Raw genomic sequence first — 19,150 nt, 5'->3', positions numbered from 1 at the left:
GGCGAGCCTAACGGTTTTCTGTTTTGCAGGAAACTCTCTCAACCTCTAACAAGATCCAAATCTTCATTTACAGGCTTCGGCCTGAACTTGATTTCTTGGTTCTTCAATTGGCGCCATCCGATCTTAAAGCTCTTAGTCCTTCACTTTAGTGAACTTCTTGAGCAAAGAACTGACAAATGGCGGCCCCAGGTTCTTTGAATCTGGGATCCACGGCTGTTAGCACGCAAGTTACTGCACCAGCAAGTATTGTCTCTACGACCTCAGCTACTTTAAGCTCAGGTCCAGGAACAACTTTGCCATTTATCTTACTCCCTACTTCGCAAACATCAGAGTTCGATGCAGAATTTCTCGCCAAAAATGCAAGTCTTCTACGAAGATTAAAAGCACAACAGGCCAGAGACGAACAGATCCTCGGTTTGCGAACCAGGCTCTTTCATGAAGAAGCTCCAACGGGGACTATGGGTCCCATAATGATCACTCCTACATTTTCCACAGTCGTCACTTCGGAAACCTATACTGGATATGTACAAGGTTCCTCCGGACCTTCACCAGTAATGACTACGCGAAATGAAACACAGATGGATGTAATTAGCGATCCGGAACTTACCAAGCCGTACCATCCAGTTTCTATGACAGCTAAGTCAAAGTTTAGTGCTCGTATAACACATGCCAAACTTCCTCCAAAACTCAAAATGCCAACTACGGTGAAAAAGTATGACGGCACAACTGATCCGGATGATCATATGTTCGATTTTGACGGAGCTGCACGAGTTGAACAATGGCCGATGCCAGCATGGTGCTTTATGTTCGCACAAACTCTGACTGGAGTCGCACGAGTATGGTTTGATGCGTTGAATGAAGGTGAGATCAACGACTTTGAGGAGTTTCGAAGGTTATTCCTCCAAAATTTCAGCCAGCAAAGGCACTACTCTAAAGAAATTACCGAAGTTCACAACATCCGAAGAAAGGACGGAGAGTCTTTAGACAGTTTCATTGACCGGTTTAACCGGGAAAGCATGCAGATCAGTGGGGTAGTTGATCAACTACGGATCTCCGGATTCTGTCACGGCGTTCGGAATAATCAGCTAGTTGAAAAATTGCACGAAAATCTCCCGAAGACGATGGAGGTACTAATGGAACGGGCCAGAGCTTTCGCTCGGGGCAAGAACGCATGTAATCCTGCTCCAGAGTCAGATCACAAGATGTCTTCGTGGAAGAAAAATGGTGGGTCGGTGTTTGATAAGACCCCACCGGGGAGCAGGGGACGATCACACCCTTACAGTAGAAACGACAGACCTCCGCGCGGAAAAAGCTCCGGGCCAAGATTCTACAATTTATCGGATCTCTCCAAAACTCCCAGTGAAATCCTCAGTGCGGAAGGGATAAATTTCCCCGCCCCACCAAAACTTCGAAACCCAGGAGACAAAAATTCTAAGAAATATTGTGACTATCATCATGCTCGGGGTCACAATACAGATGACTGTTGGTCTTTGAAGCAAGAAATAGAAAAGGCCGTACGTTCCGGAAAGCTGTCGCATTTAGTCAAAGAAGTAAAGGAAGGAAAATCTTCAGGGAATTCGGGAGATAATCCGAACAATCAACCAGCAATTTGCATGATCCGTAGGGCAAACAACCAAGGCATCAAGCGGACCAATCAGCATTTGGCCGCCTGGATGCAGCAACCCATTGGTTTCCCGCCCGTCAGTCTGGAGGATATCAAGGACGGACCGGTCATAGTGTCCGCAATCATTGCAGGACACAAGGTTCGAAGAGTATACGTTGACAGCGGAAGCGCCACCGAGATTATGTACAAGCAATGCTTTCAACAGTTAGCCCCACAAACAAAGGCAAAATTGCTCCAAGTATCAATGCCTTTGGTCAGTTTCTCCGGAGAGGTGGTCCAGCCTTTAGGCCAAATCACTCTGCCAACAACGATGGGGGAAGGGAGTTTGGTTCGAACTGTCAATTTGACATATCTAGTGGTTGAAGCAAGGTCCGTTCACAATGTCATACTCGGAAGACCTGGTATGTGCGCCTTCGGAATGATCAGTTCTACCATACATGGAGCATTAAAATTCCCCACCGAAGCAGGGATAGCAACACTGTACTCCGAATCAACGATCGGTGTAGCCGAAATACGACAGAGCGATGGTAATGCCGAGCCCCCTAATACTCTTACGGAAGAATGGGCCATACACCCACACTTTCCTGAACAAAAAATTGCAGTCGGGGCTCAACTTCCCAAGCAAACCAAGAAGAAGTTGTGGAAACTACTGTCCAATTCACTCGACGTATTCGCCTGGCAAACCTCTGACATGGTGGGGGTACCCCGGTGTTTGGCCGAACATAAGTTAAAAGTGTCACACTCAATAAAACCAGTAGCTCAGAGAAAAAGAAACATGGCTCCGGCTCGTAACAAGGCCATCTCCGATGACGTACGAAAGTTGCTGAGCGCCGATATTATAAGAGAGGTACGTTACCAAACTTGGGTCTCCAATCCAGTGATGGTAACCAAGAAAGACAAAACCTGGAGGATGTGCGTTGATTTTTCCGATCTAAACAATGCGTGCCCAAAGGACTGCTATCCTTTGCCGGAGATTGATTTAAAGATAGACTCCCTCTCAAGTTTCCGTCTCAAGTGCTTCCTGGATGCGTATAAGGGTTATCATCAAATCCAAATGGCTTCGGAAGACGAAGATAAGACCGCGTTCGTAACAAACGAGGGTCTGTTTTGTTATACTAAAATGCCATTCGGTTTAAAAAACGCCGGAGCCACGTACCAGAGATTGATGGATAAAGCGTTCAAAGATCAGATCGGAAGAAACTTGGAGATCTATGTCGATGACTTGGTCATAAAAAGCCGGACCGAAGATGACATGATAGATGACATACTCGAAACCTTTACAAGGCTTCGGAGTATCAACCTCAAACTCAATCCCAAAAAATGCTCTTTTGGCTTGGAAGAGGGAAAATTCCTCGGGGTATGGGTTACACGATCCGGAATCCAGGCGCACCCGGATAAAATCAAAGCGGTAGTCTCCATGCAGCCTCCTAAAACTATCAAAGAGATCCAATCCCTAAATGGAAAACACGTCGCTCTTCACCGTTTTGTTTCAAAAGCAGCAGATCGCTCCATCCCTTTCATGAATGTATTAAAAAAGCGAACGACAAAAGGCCAAATAGAGTGGACGCCAGAAGCGGATTCGGCATTTCAGGAGTTGAAGGTATGCCTCGGATCCTTGCCCACTTTAACCGCACCAGCTACCGGAGAAACTGTCACGGTATATCTATCTGCCTCCCACTTTGCGATAAGTGCAGTGCTCGTAGTACACCGGAACCAGGCACAAATCCCGGTCTATTACGTAAGCCGTATCCTGAAAGATTATGAAACCCGGTACCCGATGATCGAAAAATTGGCGCTCGCCTTGGTACATGCTTCCAGACGCCTCCGAAGATATTTCCAAGCTTTCAATATAGAAGTACAGACTGATCTCCAGATCCAGCAAATCCTCAGGAAGCCAGAGGTCTCCGGACGTCTCACCAAGTGGGCAATAGAGCTCAGTGCTTTTGATATCACCTATCGTACTAGAGGTCCAGTAAAAGGACAGGCAGTAGCAGATTTCCTTACCGAGGTTCCCACCTGAGAGAGCACCAAGGAAAAACCCATCTTACCAAAAGTATGGAACTTGTACACGGACGGGGCCTCCAGTAAAGAAGGGTCGGGAGCAGGATTAATCTTAATAGATCCGGAGGGAATAGAGTATACTTACGCATTGCGTTTCGAATTCAAGACGTCAAACAATGAAACAGAGTATGAGGCTCTCCTTGCAGGCTTGCAAACCGCAGCCAAAGCAGGTGCAACCTCCGTGTTAGCTCATGTCGATTCGCTATTAGTAGCCAATCAAGTCAGCGGCGAGTACGAGGCACGAGAGGATAATATGGTTCGGTATCTTCAGCAGGTCAACAGTTTAATCTCCTCTTTCGATTCCTGCAAAATAGTGCACATACCGAGGAGCAAAAACAAAAAAGCCGATGCTTTGAGCAAACTGGCATCCGTAGCATTCTGCCATTTATCAAAAGAGGTTCTAGTCGAGACCCTGCAGATTCCGGCCATCCAACAGACGAAGCCAGTCATGTCAGTTTCCGTGTCCGAAAAGTCTTGGATGACTCCGATCGTAGATTACTTGAAAAATGGGACGCTTCCAGAAGACAAGGCTCAGGCGCGGAAATTAAAAGTGAAAGCGCTGCAATATCAGATGCACGATGGTCAGCTCTACAGGAAAACCTTTTTAGGTCCGCTCCTAAAATTCCTAACCCCAGAGGAAGCAAGTTACGTTATAAGGGAGATACATTGGGGAATATGCGGCATCCACGCGGGGCCAAGGATGGTTATAGCAAAAGTCATGAACGCCGGGTATTTCTGGCCAGGAATGCACCAAAGCGCAGTAAACGAGCTCCAGTCATGTGAAGATTGCCAACGCCATGCTCCCATAAGCCATCGTGCCAAAAACAATCTCGTACCCGTAACCTCGGCTTGGCCGTTCCAGAAATGGGGAATTGACATCGTAGGTCCTTTCCCTGTCTCCACCGGAGGAGTAAGATTCCTGCTGGTTGCCATCGACTATTTCACTAAGTGGGTCGAAGCTAAACCCCTCCGGACGATCACAGGGGACCAAGTGCTGAGGTTCGCATGGGAAAACATAGTGTGAAGGTTCGGAATGCCTCTTTGCATAGTGAGCGACAATGGAAAACAATTTGCGGAGAAGCCGTTTAAAACATGGTGCCAAAGAATGAACATCGAACAGAGCTTCGCTTCGGTGGCCCATCCCCAGGCCAACGGGCAAGTGGAATGAACCAACCGGAGTATTGTGGAAGGCATTAAAAAACGGTTGGGGAAGGAAGGCGTTTCATGGGCAGACGAGCTTCCGCATGTCCTATGGGCACACCGAACCATGCCTAAAACAAGCAACAAAGAAACTCCTTTCAGCTTGACATACGGCACCGAAGCTGTCATACCCGCAGAGGTAGGGATCCCCACGCCCCGCATACAATTAAGCCAGCAAGAGAATGAAAGAGAACTCCGTTTAAACCTCGATTTAATTGAAGAGAGGAGAGAACTTGCGGCAATCCGGGAAGCCAAGTATAAAAAAGAGTTGGAAAAACACTACAACTCCAAAGTTAAAGAAACCCGGTTCAAAATCGGAGAATATGTTATGCGGAACAATGAAGCGAGCTTAACTGAAGGAACGGGGAAATTAGCCCCCAAGTGGGAAGGACCCTATCAGATCAAAACAGCAGGAAAAGACGGCGCGTATACTTTAAGCAAGATGGATGGAACCTCCGTTCCACGTACTTGGAACGGAGTGCACCTAAAAAAGTGTTATCTTTAGAAGGTTTTTGAAACAAATAATTGTAAAACGGAAGCTATGAGCTCCGTCATATTTTAATTTTCCTGTAAAGCGGATGTTTTTTCCCGCACCAGTTAAATTACAAGAACCGCAGAGGGTAGTACCTGCGGATTGATTAAAAATGTTTTTTACTTTGCATCTATCGGAGAAATTTAAACTCCGAACCTGGTAAATAAAATGTTAGATTTCTCTAATAAAAGTTGCAACTTACGAATACTCATCGGCCGAATCCAGGGATCCAACCCTAAAAGGAAAAGACGAACTGGCACCGTTCGTATTTCCTTCAAGTTATCCTTAATAAGACAAAATCGGATCCGCATTTAACAAAAGAACGTTCTAGAAAATTCAAAATGTACACCATTAACATGGACGCATGTGTAAAGTAGTTACATCAAATATAAACCGGACATAAACAACCGGAATAAGTTTTAATACCATTCACAAAAGGATAACAAACAAACAAAAGTAAAAACATCATTACAAGTCCAAAAAAGCAGGACATCTGTCAAAGTACCGAACGAGCTTTACATTCATCTGGACTAACTAAAAAACACCTAAGGTGCATACCCCAAGAAGCCGGGCATGTCCACCTCATTCATCCGTAGAATCATCGCTAGCAAAACGAAGGGCCTTCTTAATTTCAGGAAGGGGTGCGTCGCTAAGCTTCGGAAGATCTTCTATTACTAGGAACATGAGAGTATCAAAACAAGTGACCGCCACCTTCAGCTCCTCCGTAGCATTGCGGTTCAACAGTGGAATCTCCTTGAAAGGAGTCTTTTTCTGCAAAGCATGAACGTAGCCGGAATGCAAGCCCGAATTAATGCCTACCGCGCTCATTGCATTGTTGACTCCAGCCACGGCAGCAGTCATCTCCTTGCCCTTGTGAATATTCTTCGCTAGAAGCTGGGCACCTTCCGTAAGCATCCAAACTTTTGTCTCGCGGAGATCAGTCACTTCCGTTTTCAGAGAAGCATTCTCGCCCTCCATCTCCTCCAGGCGACCCTTCAAATCAGCTTCCCCTGTTTTAAGCGCATCACGCTCTGGGAAAAAAGTTAGAGAAAATAGAAGAAATAAGAATTTAGTAAAACGGAAATACGAACGTACCAGCCATCATACTCTCATACGCAAGACGGGCACCGTTGAGAGATTCCTCCATTTTCGCCAAAACCGCCTTGTGCTCTTCGTCCTTCTGTTTCATAGACTCAGAAAATACTTTGAATTCCGAAGAGATTTTATCCCTGTCCTCAGCAGCGGCCGCAGCAGCCGCCTGCGATGATTGATTCAGAGCCATCAAAGAGGTGACCTTTTCTTGCTGAGTCCGAAGGTCTTGAGTCAGCTGGGCTACCTTCTTTTCCACCTCCGGGCTCTTGAGAATTTTACGTTTCAAGGAACGAACTTCCTTCTCCAAATTCTCCCGCACAGATTCCGCTTCAACCCACCTACGATAAAGTTCCGTCACGAATATGTTAGATTGAGCCTGGTTAGTCAAAACCGCGGCCCCTAGATCCGGGTTTTTCATCTTCCGACTTCGAACATGGTCCATCGGAGTATTTATATTGAAGAGCATCATCTTAGCGGTCAAAACATCCAGGACCGTATCTTTGTTCCGAATGTCCCAGTCGGGAATAAACTTCTCCTCAGCGGTGGATGGGTCAATCTCCATATCCTCCGAGAACAGATCTGCATATCGAAAAAAGGACATCAACTCAGGTCCGAACCAAGATGAGGGAAGCGAAGACACTTGATCTTCCTCATCATCCATAAAATAGTCCGGACCCAAAGATGAGCCCAAGTGCGTACCTGAAAAAGTGACCACCTTCGGCTCACTATGGGCCTTGCCCTTATCCACGCCCACCGGATTCTCCATCTCCATACTCTCCACCTCGCTATCAGGGACAAAACCACCTGAATAAGCTGGAGTCGGTTTACTGCGGGCTAAGGCTGCTTCTTCCCTTGAACTCTTACCCCTAGAAAGATGTTCGTCAAGCTCCTCCATCACAGTGCCTTCGGAATAAGAACTCCCTTTCGTCTTCTTCAATTTTGGCATGGGGAGAGAATCGAAAGAACGTATCTGAGCCGATTCACCCTTCCTCTTGCGGGATCGGATTACCAGATCAGTGTCCGCTCCAACGCTTTTACTCTTCAAAGATGAAGGCTGATGCAGGAGGGCCTCGTCCAGACTGCGGATCTCCGGATCATCATCCACATCGTCAAGAATAGACTTTCGCCCAGCATGAGATCCGGACGAACCCCCCGCCTCCTTAGAAGATGCCGGCATATGGGAAACCGCTTCAGCAGTGGCTTGTTCAGAAGAGTCCTTCGGAACGGAAGAAGTCGTTTCAGCAGCAGACGATACGGGTATGTTCGTATCCGCCTGACCACGGACGGGATGAGCAGAGGGTGCTACCTGTTTCATGAACGGAACGTCCTCCTGCTGCTCAAAATCAAAGTCAAAGGAGTCCATGCTCGGAACCTTTAAGGCATCAAGAAGCGACATCGCAGCACCTACATTTCCAAAATAAATAAAGAGTTAGCAAAACAATCAAGTAAAAGAGCCGAAGGGGGTATAAAGAACCGGAACTTACGATCACTCTTCCGGCGTATAATCGGCCAATCCTTATCCCCCCGGGCCCATGAAAAACTGACTCGACCTAACCAAAGGAAATGCTCGGGAAGAGGACGAATAGGGGACTGATGCTCAACCAAAGCACGGCCTAAGCTTTCGTTAAAAACAAAGTTTTCGTCAAGATCAAATGACATAGACTGGTCCTTAAAACGCCACCTCATGTCCTCCGGAAGGCAACGGTCGTCTAACCAAAAGAAGTTATCTTTCCAGTTTTTTAAACTAGACCGTTCGTTGGAAGACGGAGAAGGGACATTCTTCCGGTGTGCAAAAGTGTACCAGTCTCCGGCCGAGATAAATCATAAAAGTACCGGAAAACGTTCAAATCCGGTTTCTGATCGAGGGCTCGACAAGAAATCTCAAAATGGTTAACACGGCTAAGGCCGAATGGGTTAACCTGACAAACGTGAACTCTAAAAAACTGTAAAACCCTAATCAGAAAACGGGAAAAAGGAACCCTATAATTGGCGAAGTTGCAGACGCGAGTGTAAACGGGGAATTTCCCTTGACGAAAGGGATATATGGCTTCCGTATTAGAAGAGAGGACCGGATGTAGATCTAGGGGAATCCTATATTCTCTAATAAACTTATCCAACTGACGTTGGGTAAGCACGCTCACACTCTCCGAAAGGTTTTCCTTACCCGGAGCCATAACTATAAAAAGTAAAAAGGAACAAAGACGCACCTTTTTTCTTTGGAGAAGAAGAAGATACTAGAGAGGATAACAGCAGAGGAGAATGAAAAAGAGAGAAAAAACGGTAAAAATGAAATGGTGAAAAATTGAATTTATAGAAAATGTAAGTCGGTTGGGGCCAGTCACATCAACCGTCGCTTCCCACGATTCCCAACAAGGGTTCTGTTACCGTCACGTGTAGGTGACCGACGGTCCAGATAGTGAAGGTCACCCACACCATACAAAACACGCCACGTAATCAATTCAAAACTACTCCTGCAGTGACACGCCATCTGAACAAGGTAAAAAAGCTTGGAATAATAGTTTGTCAAGTCTTCACAAAAGACTTCCCAAACTAGGGGACTTGAAGACACATGTCCGAAGCCGGACATGGTCCCAGAGACGAACCGGACTTCACTCGGGCGGGCATCCAAAGCATGTCCGCCCCATATCAGAAAGCTCCGAGGACGAGCCCCCGTTCAAGTGCGTCCAGACGGATGACGTCATCTCAGTTGACTATTATTGTTGGTGCACTTGTGTCTGTACTTTGTCTGTATTCGGTCTGATATAAACGATGTCCTGATTTGTGTTGTAAGTTGACCAAGTCAACCATCCTCCGGTTTGACTTGGACAACAGTTGAAAGATGTTCTGATCGAAGGATAGCCTCGAAGGATACACCTGATCCTTCGAGGTGATCGAAAGATATGGTTCGACCATGGTTCGACCATTAGACCTCGAAGGATGATCCTTCGAGGTCCATGCTGATCTTTCGTGTAACATGTGGTCGACAGATGATCCTTCGGACCATCTGTCGAATCCTTCGAGCAGACCTGCTGAGCTGGGTATATATACCCATGCATGTGTTGAGAGTTCTAGAGTTCTGCCATTTTCACACACCCGAGAGATAGAAGCTTAGAGAGCATTCTGCCCAGAACTCACTCACACACTTAGAGAGTTTATAGAACACTTCTGTAAACATTGAGCTTGTAACCGAACCCTCATTGCATTAATACAAGTTGTGTTAATCGGTGAATCTTTGTGTGTTTGTTTCTCTTCTTGCTACTAACTCGGTTTGCTTGCTAGCTTGGATTCCGCACTCGCTAGTAGGTTTGTATAACAAGGTTTAGGTTCGTAATCCTCCGCGAAAAGGGACCTACAAGTGGTATCAGAGCCTCGCTCTTTACCTTGTTTAAAACCGGGTTTGTTCAAGTGTTTGGTGTGTTTGAACACTTGTTTTAGCACCCGTTTTTGGTGGTTTTTCTTGCTTGTTTAAACTGAAAAACGGTTTCTAAACCTTCGGGAGTGTTCAAGTTTGGGTTGGGTAACATAAAAATTGGTTTTTAGAAAACTTTGTGTTTTCCGGTGGTATTCCGGTGTGTTTCCGGTGACTGAACTTGAGGATAAGGTTATCCTTTTTGGGCAATCTTTCAAAAGTTGGTGGGAAAGTTGATCTGACATCCCCTTTTGCCGAAAGTTTGACCTTACCAACCTGTCACCTTTTCACCAACCTTTCACATCAAAGTCAGTTGTGTCAGAGCCTCTCGAAAGATATCTTTCGACATCGAAAGATCATCCTTCGATATCTTTCGATCAAGGAGGGCTCGAAAGATTTATATCCTTCGACCCATCCTTCGAAGTCTGAAACATATCCTTCGACAGAGGAATCTTTTCGAAAGACTAGTGTCCGAAAGATTAGGATCCTTCGTATTGGTGAATCTTTCGAGATCTGTTGTTCGAAAGATAAGGATTTGGCTCGAAAGATAAGGATCTTTCAAAGGGAATCTTTCGAGTTCTTGAATCTTTCGAAATCATTGTTCGAGAGTCAACAGTAATCTTTCGAGTACTGTTGATCGTTCGAACAAGGTTATATCTTTCGATTGAGGTTTGTTTATTGTTAACAACTTTCTGTGATTGCAGATCTTTCGACCAGGAACCTTCGGTTGTGTGATCTCTCGGATTATTCACTTAGAATTTATTTTTCTTGTCAAAGATGAATCCGAGTTGGTGGAATCCTGCTCCAGATAGTGGTAAATATACAAGTTCAGGAGTTACTCCTTCATGGTGGGGTACACCGGCTCCTGATAGTGGAAAATACACGTGTACAAGTCTATCACCATCATGGGCCGAATCTCCAGTATCTACATCTTCACAAGTAAATGCTTTACCATCAAATCAATGGGCATTAGTAACGGGTCAAACTCCGAGTGTACAAAGTATCTTATTAAGCGAAAGCGAAACAGGAAGTTTGAATCGACCCCCAAAACTGATGAGTTTGAATGAATATCCAGGATGGGCTGAGAGGTTTAAAACATATGTTCTTGGTCAAAATACGGAACTGTGGATACGTTTCACCACAGATTTCGATCAAGCCATAGAGGTTGCTGCTTCAGAGACTGCGTCATTTGCTGATCTTCCCGAAGATAAAAAGAAAACGTATGATCTGGAAAAGAAAGCATACGCCATTCTCACCCAGGCTTTGAGCAAGGATATTTATCACCAGTTTGTCAGCTTCAAGACAACTAAGAAGTTGTGGGACGGGTTGAAAACAAGAGGAGTAGGGAATGAAGCAACACGTCAGCTGCGTCATGATCTACTCAAGAAAGAATTTGACAGCTTCGCTTGCCTGGATAAGGAGTCTCTGGGAGACATGACAAGTCGGTTCTATCACCTGCTTACTGAATTGAACAATTTTGGAGTTACAACAACTCAAGCAGAGGTGGTAAAGAAGTTTGCTGATGCCTTACCTCCTCAATGGAGTAGTTTCTTGGAAATTCTTAAGTATAACGGAGCGTTGAGAACTACAACTTTTAACGACTTCGTGCAGCTTTTGGAAAACAAGGATCAGGAGGAAACCTTGAAGGCGAAGAGAGTTCCATTGCCACAGAATCCAGAAGTGTATTATGGAACTTCCAGCTCTTCGTCTGCAAGAACTGGTTCACATGCTCCAATTCAAACGGCGTTTGTCACAAGTACAGATTGTTTTGGCAATCCAATACAAGTTCCTGTTAAGCCGCCTCCCACCACAGACATATTTGGAAATCCAATCCAACCACCTCCTCCTCCGCCTCCTGCTCAACAACAACGTGCATGTTATGGAGGAACATCATCTGCTGGTCAACAATCAAAGCCAAATACAGTACAGCTCGACACTTCAAGCTTCTCAAAAGTCAGTGTAGAAGTAGCCAAGGAACACATGGAGCTACTTAACACTATAGTGAGCGCGTACTGTGGATTGATAGAAGGTCAGATTGGCAACATTAATCTGACACAGGAAGACTATCGGCAGATAGATAAAGAAGAGATGGACTTGATGGATATCAAGTGGGCCTTTGCTAGTGCTGTGAGAAGAGCAAAGGATTGGATGGAAAGTACTGGCAGAACCAGCTTGGAAAGTAAGAGAGACACCAAGTATGGGTTCGATAAACAAGCAGTAAGGTGCTTCAACTGTGGTGAACGGGGTCACTTCAAGAGGGAATGCGCAAAGCCAGCACAGCATGGAAACCAGAACCCCTTCAGAAACCAGGGCAACCAGCAGAACCAGAACAGGAATAATGAACGTACATTAGTGCCTGTCAACAATCAAGACAACCGGGCACTTGTAGTTCAGATGGATGAAGGTTGCGACTGGACAATCCAGTTTGGTGGTGATGCTCCTAATGGTACAGCTTGCTTTGCTCAAGTTGTGAAGGATGTAGTTAACACCAGTGGTGGAGAATCTTCCGCCAGTGGTGGTGAATCGTCTGAAGATGAAGACTCTTCTGGGTACAGCAGAAGTGTTGATGAAGATTCATCTGGGTCAGGCGATGAGAATATGGGTGAGACATCTGGTGTCTCAGTTGATGCTGATATTGATGAACTTTTGGAAGAAGCTGCAGCAGAAACTCAAAGAAGATCTGTTCTGATGGATCAAGCTGCTTGTACTTCGTCTTCTCTCCATTCAGCCTTTATGGCTAATGTCGACAGTTCTTCAAGTCAGGTATGTGTCGATGAACCCATTGCTGTAAACTGTGATAATTGTGATAGCTTACAGGCTAAATGTGCTGAGTTTGAGGCAAGCATGTCTGAGTTGCAAGCCAAACATGATGCTTTACAAGCTAGTTTGTTTGACTTGCAAGACAAACATGATTCCTTGAATGCTGAGTGGTGTGCATTGCAAAGCAAACACGACGCTTTGCAAGAAAAATATGATGTGACATTCATCCACAATCAGAAGTTGACTGTGGATCTTTCAAAATGCACAGAAGCTAATATGTTTTATGAAAACCATGAAAAGGAATTTAAGTCAATGATTGAGACATTAAAGAAAGACAAAACTGAATTGACTAAAATGGTTTCCAGAAAACAAACGGACATTAATTTGTACATCTCACGTCTTGAGGCAATGCAAAAAGAAATGGTCTGTGTAAAAACGGAAAGTGAGGCAATCCAACTCAAGCTAGACAGCTATTTGAGCTCTAGCTACGTGTTGGATCACATCATTGACGTTCAGAAAGAAAAGAAGGATGTCACATGCATAGGATACAAAAAATGTCCACCACCAGTCAGACACAATTATGATGCCATGCCTGATGAGGAGGATAGAGTGTTCTTCGAACCATCTGTTCCTCTTGATGTGAAGGAGTTTGCAGCAGGACTCGGATACCAGAAAGAAGTATCCTCAGATTCGGATGTGTCAGCAGATACTTCTGTAACTGCCGAACAGAAACAGGATCCTCCAGTTGAGGTTGAGGATGCTGATTCTTCAGATGATGAATCTGATGATGCTGCTCCAGCAAAGTCTGATGCGGTAGTAAAAAATGAGGACATACCTCTTGAGAATCACATTCTATGTGATCCCCCTACCACACCCGCTAAGACTGTTGCAACTGAGTCCTCGTCTGAGAAGGAGTCGGAGAGTGTGACCTTGCTGTACACTTTGGTTGGTGATGATAAAATTTACTCAGACAAAGATTTTCCGATTAAGAACGTTAATCAATCCTTAATCGATAAAGTCTTTGAAAATTCGACAAGTAAGTTTCTGGGGAAGAAAGGACCACATGTTACAGTTACACAGTGTCCTCCAATCCCAAAGGCTGAAGTTCGAAAACAATTTGGCAACAAGAAATTACCAGCAATGCCAAAACAGCAAAATCACACCAAGCCCAAAGGAAAGGCACCGGCTCAAGTCCAGAAGAAGCCGAATCAAAAGAAGAAGAAAAATGTTAACTTTGTGAAATCGATGGGAACGGACAAAATTGAAACGTTTGAAAATAAATCTAACTTAGATTTTGTCAAGAAAGCTACTGTTTTGAAAAGGAATGAACAAAACAGCTCAAAGCCTAGTACCTCGAGTTCACAAGGTTCAACATCATCGGCTAAGAGAACACATGATTCTTCGAGGTATGTTGAACGAAGATCATGTTTTGAGTGTGGAACTATTGGGCATATAATTCGGAATTGCCCTTATCTTCATAAGCAAAAAGGGAAGGTTGATGATCCCCGTGACAAGACTGACCGTAAGCCATCTGTTTCCACAAAACAAGATCCCCGACTTGTAAAAGAAAGGGAGATGAAGCAGAAACGCCAACAGGTCAAAAGGATCGAAAAAGCAATTAAAACCGATGTGGTTCAAAAACAATCTGTTTCTGTAAAATCAACAAATTCAAAAACTTCAAACTGTAATGAAGTTAAAATTTTAAAGAATGACACTGATAAAACAAAACAGACATGGAAACCTAAATCGGTTACTGAATCAGGGGGACCATCACAATTTACAAACCATCAAAGACAAGAAGTTATTGTCATTGATGAAAATGGAAGACCCAAGACCACAATGGCTTGGGTCCCCCTCTCCAACTAATCTCTGAGTGAGTGTGCAGGAAGTTCCAGGAGGAACTATTGATAGTCTTAGGATTGTTGATAGTGGAATGTCCTTGCACAAGTCAGGCGACAGAAGAAATTGTTGCCTTTGATGGAGAGAGAGGAATGAAAAGAAAATGTGGCTGAATGAAGTTGCAAAATTCGACCATATGAAGAACGTGCCGAAAACTTGGTCATTCTGGTTTTGATCGGGTCCTCAGGAACGAATAAAATGAAATGTGTGCCGATGCCTTTGCATGGATTGAACATCCGCACACCATTTCTGAAAGAGAAAGTCAAGACCTTCGCTGGTGAAATGTGGAAGACCAGCCGGACCCGGAGGTTTATGAGCTTGTTGCTGTCAAGAGATTTCTCAGTAGCTGCACATTCGACCTTGAAGTTCACACCGGGTGAATATTAAGTTGGGGGAGTGCTTAGATTCCTTGCAATGCATGGAACAGTTGCAGGATACGCCTTTAAATCCTTAATCTCTCCTATACTTGTCGATATTTTAGCTGCTTTGTGAATTGTTATTATCTCGTACAGCACTCTTTGACCTGACACGTTGATCTCGGATATCACCTCACACGTGATTGTTTCAATGTGAAACTCATCAATGTTGTCATGGTTCGCACCGCTTACCGACATGCCAACTCATTTTTCCAAAATTTGTTAAATCTTTTCTGATAAAACTTAATTTTGGTAAACGGCATTAAGGTCAAGCACAAGAGTAAACCAACATCGGAAAATCATTTTTGAAAATATCTTTGTGTGTTTTAAATTTATCTTAGTTTATTGATTTTAGGGGGAGTATATCCAAAAATCTGAAAATCCAAAAACATCGAAAAATTCAAAAACACAAAAACAATAGAAAAACAAAAATGAGTTTCCTGGCGAGCAAAAGAGAAAGTGATAGTACATCAGTGGTCTATCCAAACCTCTTTAAACCTTAAATGAAAAACGATAAGCAGCTCTATATAAGATGTATCGGTAGGCTCACAATCATTTTAAAGTGTGCAGGGTGATATAAATCTTAATCGACTGAAGACCAGGTGGGAACCATTCATTGGCATATGGTCTTAGTACCGAAATTTCGTTTGATAGATTGCCGAGGTTCTGAGATATTCGGTCTTTATGCTGCTTATCATCTGGGTATCATGGTTGTATCTTTTACCGAAAAATAACGGGGACGCAAGTCTAGATCTTCCATGATACTATACATACGTGTACATATTGCATATTGCATTCGACCTCAATAAGTGATAAACAATCACATGTCCAAATCAAATAAGTGATAAAATATCACATTTATCCGGGTGTCAAGTTCGTCTCTCTGCTGTACGAAAGTACTGACCTGTTCACGGACTTGCACCTGTGCCCTCATGCATACGAAAATCAAGTTCCTCATCAATAAGTGATTATATCACATAGGACTTGTTTTCAAATCAAAATAAGTGAGTATCTCACAATTTATACGGTCAAACAGATGATAATCGGTATACTCACCGGTAAGATGAACACTCGTGCATACCTTGATACGGGAATGTGTCGTGATATGGATGAACACCGGTCGGTAAGTATAAATCATACCTTAACGTATCCCCTCGCCATGATTACATCTGATAAGTTGAGCTTAAGTGGACAACAATACCGATAATTGTTATAGGATGCTTATCTTAATGTTAACTAACTGAACAACAAGAGTGTTTTGGCATGACCGTACACTGATATGATTCTCTTACCCTCGAAACTCGCAAAAAGAATGTTTGTATATATTTATTTATTTACTGTTTAACTTTTATTATTTCTTTTAAACAGTTTCGTCGTTTGGTGCATATCAGCACGACATTAGCGGTGATGTCGTTTGATAACACTCAAAGGATTTTAAATTGTTGTCTTTTAATTTCAAAAATACCAAAAAGATTTTAGGCTTGTTTTAATATAAACTTTATAAAAGCCAAAAAGATTTTATTTCTGCTTTATTTTCGATCGTACGATGTTGGAGCTCAAGTCTTCGTTACCTGAAACCTGACTGAAAACCGAACTGACTAAATCTTCATAAACGGTCGAAATTTGCATGTTTTGAAAGCTAAAAACTAAAATTGACAAATTTTATTAAACTTTCAAACTGTCGGACGGTGTTTGATTATGACATGGTCATTCGTGTGTCATTTGTTTATACTATATTCCAAGCAATTGTTCTCATTACGCGTTTAGATTTCTTGCATGTGCAGATTCTAAAGGCTAGGAGAACATGGTCGTTGACGAGCTTTGGAATGAAGACACGAAGGCACTCAATGAATGAAGATGATCGAGTTGCCGCTGGCCATCATCATCACCTCGAAGGATCTTACTTCATAAAGTTAAAGTATTTCACGAGCATAACTCAAGGGGGAGCTTATGTTAAGGGGGAGTTTGTCAACACACTTCCTACATGATACGGGTAGTTTGTTGATACACTCTCTACTTTCAAGACGTGAAGACTTTGAAGATCCTCCGGCATTGAAGACATGATAGGACATCAGAGTCTTGAAGACCTGAAGACCAAAGACTGTCGAAGTTCCAGACAAGTCTACACTTTTAGAAGAACAAGACAAAGCTTAGAGATCAAAGACAAAGCTACAGCCAAGGGGGAGTTTGTTGGTGCACTTGTGTCTGTACTTTGTCTGTATTCGGTCTGATATAAACGATGTCCTGATTTGTGTTGTAAGTTGACCAAGTCAACCATCCTCCGGTTTGACTTGGACAACAGTTGAAAGATGTTCTGATCGAAGGATAGCCTCGAAGGATACACCTGATCCTTCGAGGTGATCGAAAGATATGGTTCGACCATTAGACCTCGAAGGATGATCCTTCGAGGTCCATGCTGATCTTTCGTGTAACATGTGGTCGACAGATGATCCTTCGGACCATCTGTCGAATCCTTCGAGCAGACCTGCTGAGCTGGGTATATATACCCATGCATGTGTTGAGAGTTCTAGAGTTCTGCCATTTTCACACACCCGAGAGATAGAAGCTTAGAGAGCATTCTGCCCAGAACTCACTCACACACTTAGAGAGTTTATAGAACACTTCTGTAAACATTGAGCTTGTAACCGAACCCTCATTGCATTAATACAAGTTGTGTTAATCGGTGAATCTTTGTGTGTTTGTTTCTCTTCTTGCTACTAACTCGGTTTGCTTGCTAGCTTGGATTCCGCACTCGCTAGTAGGTTTGTATAACAAGGTTTAGGTTCGTAATCCTCCGCGAAAAGGGACCTACAATTATAAATACCCCTACAAGTACAAATCCAAGTACGATTTCTCTGAACCTTCGTCCCTATTTTCTCTCTCTATTTTCTCTCTCTACCAATACTTATCCTCACGCCGGAGGGTGGTCGCAGAGTGGCCCTCCCATCTCTGCGGCGAGCCTAACGGTTTTCTGTTTTGCAGGAAACTCTCTCAACCTCTAACAAGATCCAAATCTTCATTTACAGGCTTCGGCCTGAACTTGATTTCTTGGTTCTTCGGTATGTTTAAGGCAATCTAAGTGACGTTAAAAGGCACCTTTTGTATATTTGTACAATAGATAATAATTAAGCAAAGGGTATGTGTTGGTGGTTTTTTAAAAGTCACAACTTTTAATTCTAAAGAGGCAACCCCAAGTTGCTTTTTGTTTAGTTATATAATATAAAATTGTTTGATACATTGACTAGTGAAAAAAAAAAAAAAACAAAGAAAGAAAGAAAAGGATCTCTCCCGTGTCCCAGTGTAAAACCTTTAAACGTTATACTATATATAGTATAAAAGTGTGATAATAAGATGTTGAAAATAATTATACTTGAGGTAAATAAAAAATGTACAAGAGTCTACGAATGACTGGCAGGTCTCCGAGTATTGATTTTAAACGATGAGACATGTTAGGTCATTGTCGAACTTACACTTAAAACAATTTTTATGAATTTGATATTTTGTAAATAAGTTTTCTTTCACTCCTTCCATTTATAAGCTACATACTAGGATCATATCAGTTTAAATTGTATCTTTTTTTTTAACAACAAACGAAATACCATTCCAAAAAAAAACCCCTAAAAGAGGTCACAGATACACTCTTATACAATTACATCATCAAATTTGCATCATGTGTTCCTGTTAATACATTGAAACTTAAACGGTTAAACCTATCTTAATCCATAGAAACGAAGTTTCTTTGATAACATCTACGATCTTGAAAAACGACGCAATCTTGCCTTTGAAAACCCTTTCATTCCGACCTAATCGTATTCTTTAATAAGTCATATAAAAAACCGCAATCTTGTATTTAATATCATATTATTTGATTTTTTCGATTACAATTACTTTTTTTTTTGTTTGGGGAGGGGGGGGGGGGGGGTTGGTTATTAATAATACCACATTAAACTCATTTTAGAAATCTACTAATTATTATTATTATTATAATAAAGTTAAGGGTATTGTTAATGTTATATGTTGTTCTAAACAAAATTTATATCACATAACATATTAATATATTTAGTTTTATTGTAAGTAAACATGTATAAGAAATTGTAATACGTCATTATAGCCACCATCCACTGGGTGTTGTCGTTGCCATCGGTCGATGCAACCCC

The sequence above is a fragment of the Helianthus annuus genome, chromosome 14 (assembly GCF_002127325.2).
Source record: "Helianthus annuus cultivar XRQ/B chromosome 14, HanXRQr2.0-SUNRISE, whole genome shotgun sequence".
Classification (NCBI taxonomy): domain Eukaryota; kingdom Viridiplantae; phylum Streptophyta; class Magnoliopsida; order Asterales; family Asteraceae; genus Helianthus; species Helianthus annuus.
Note: the sequence above shows the minus strand (reverse complement) of the source record.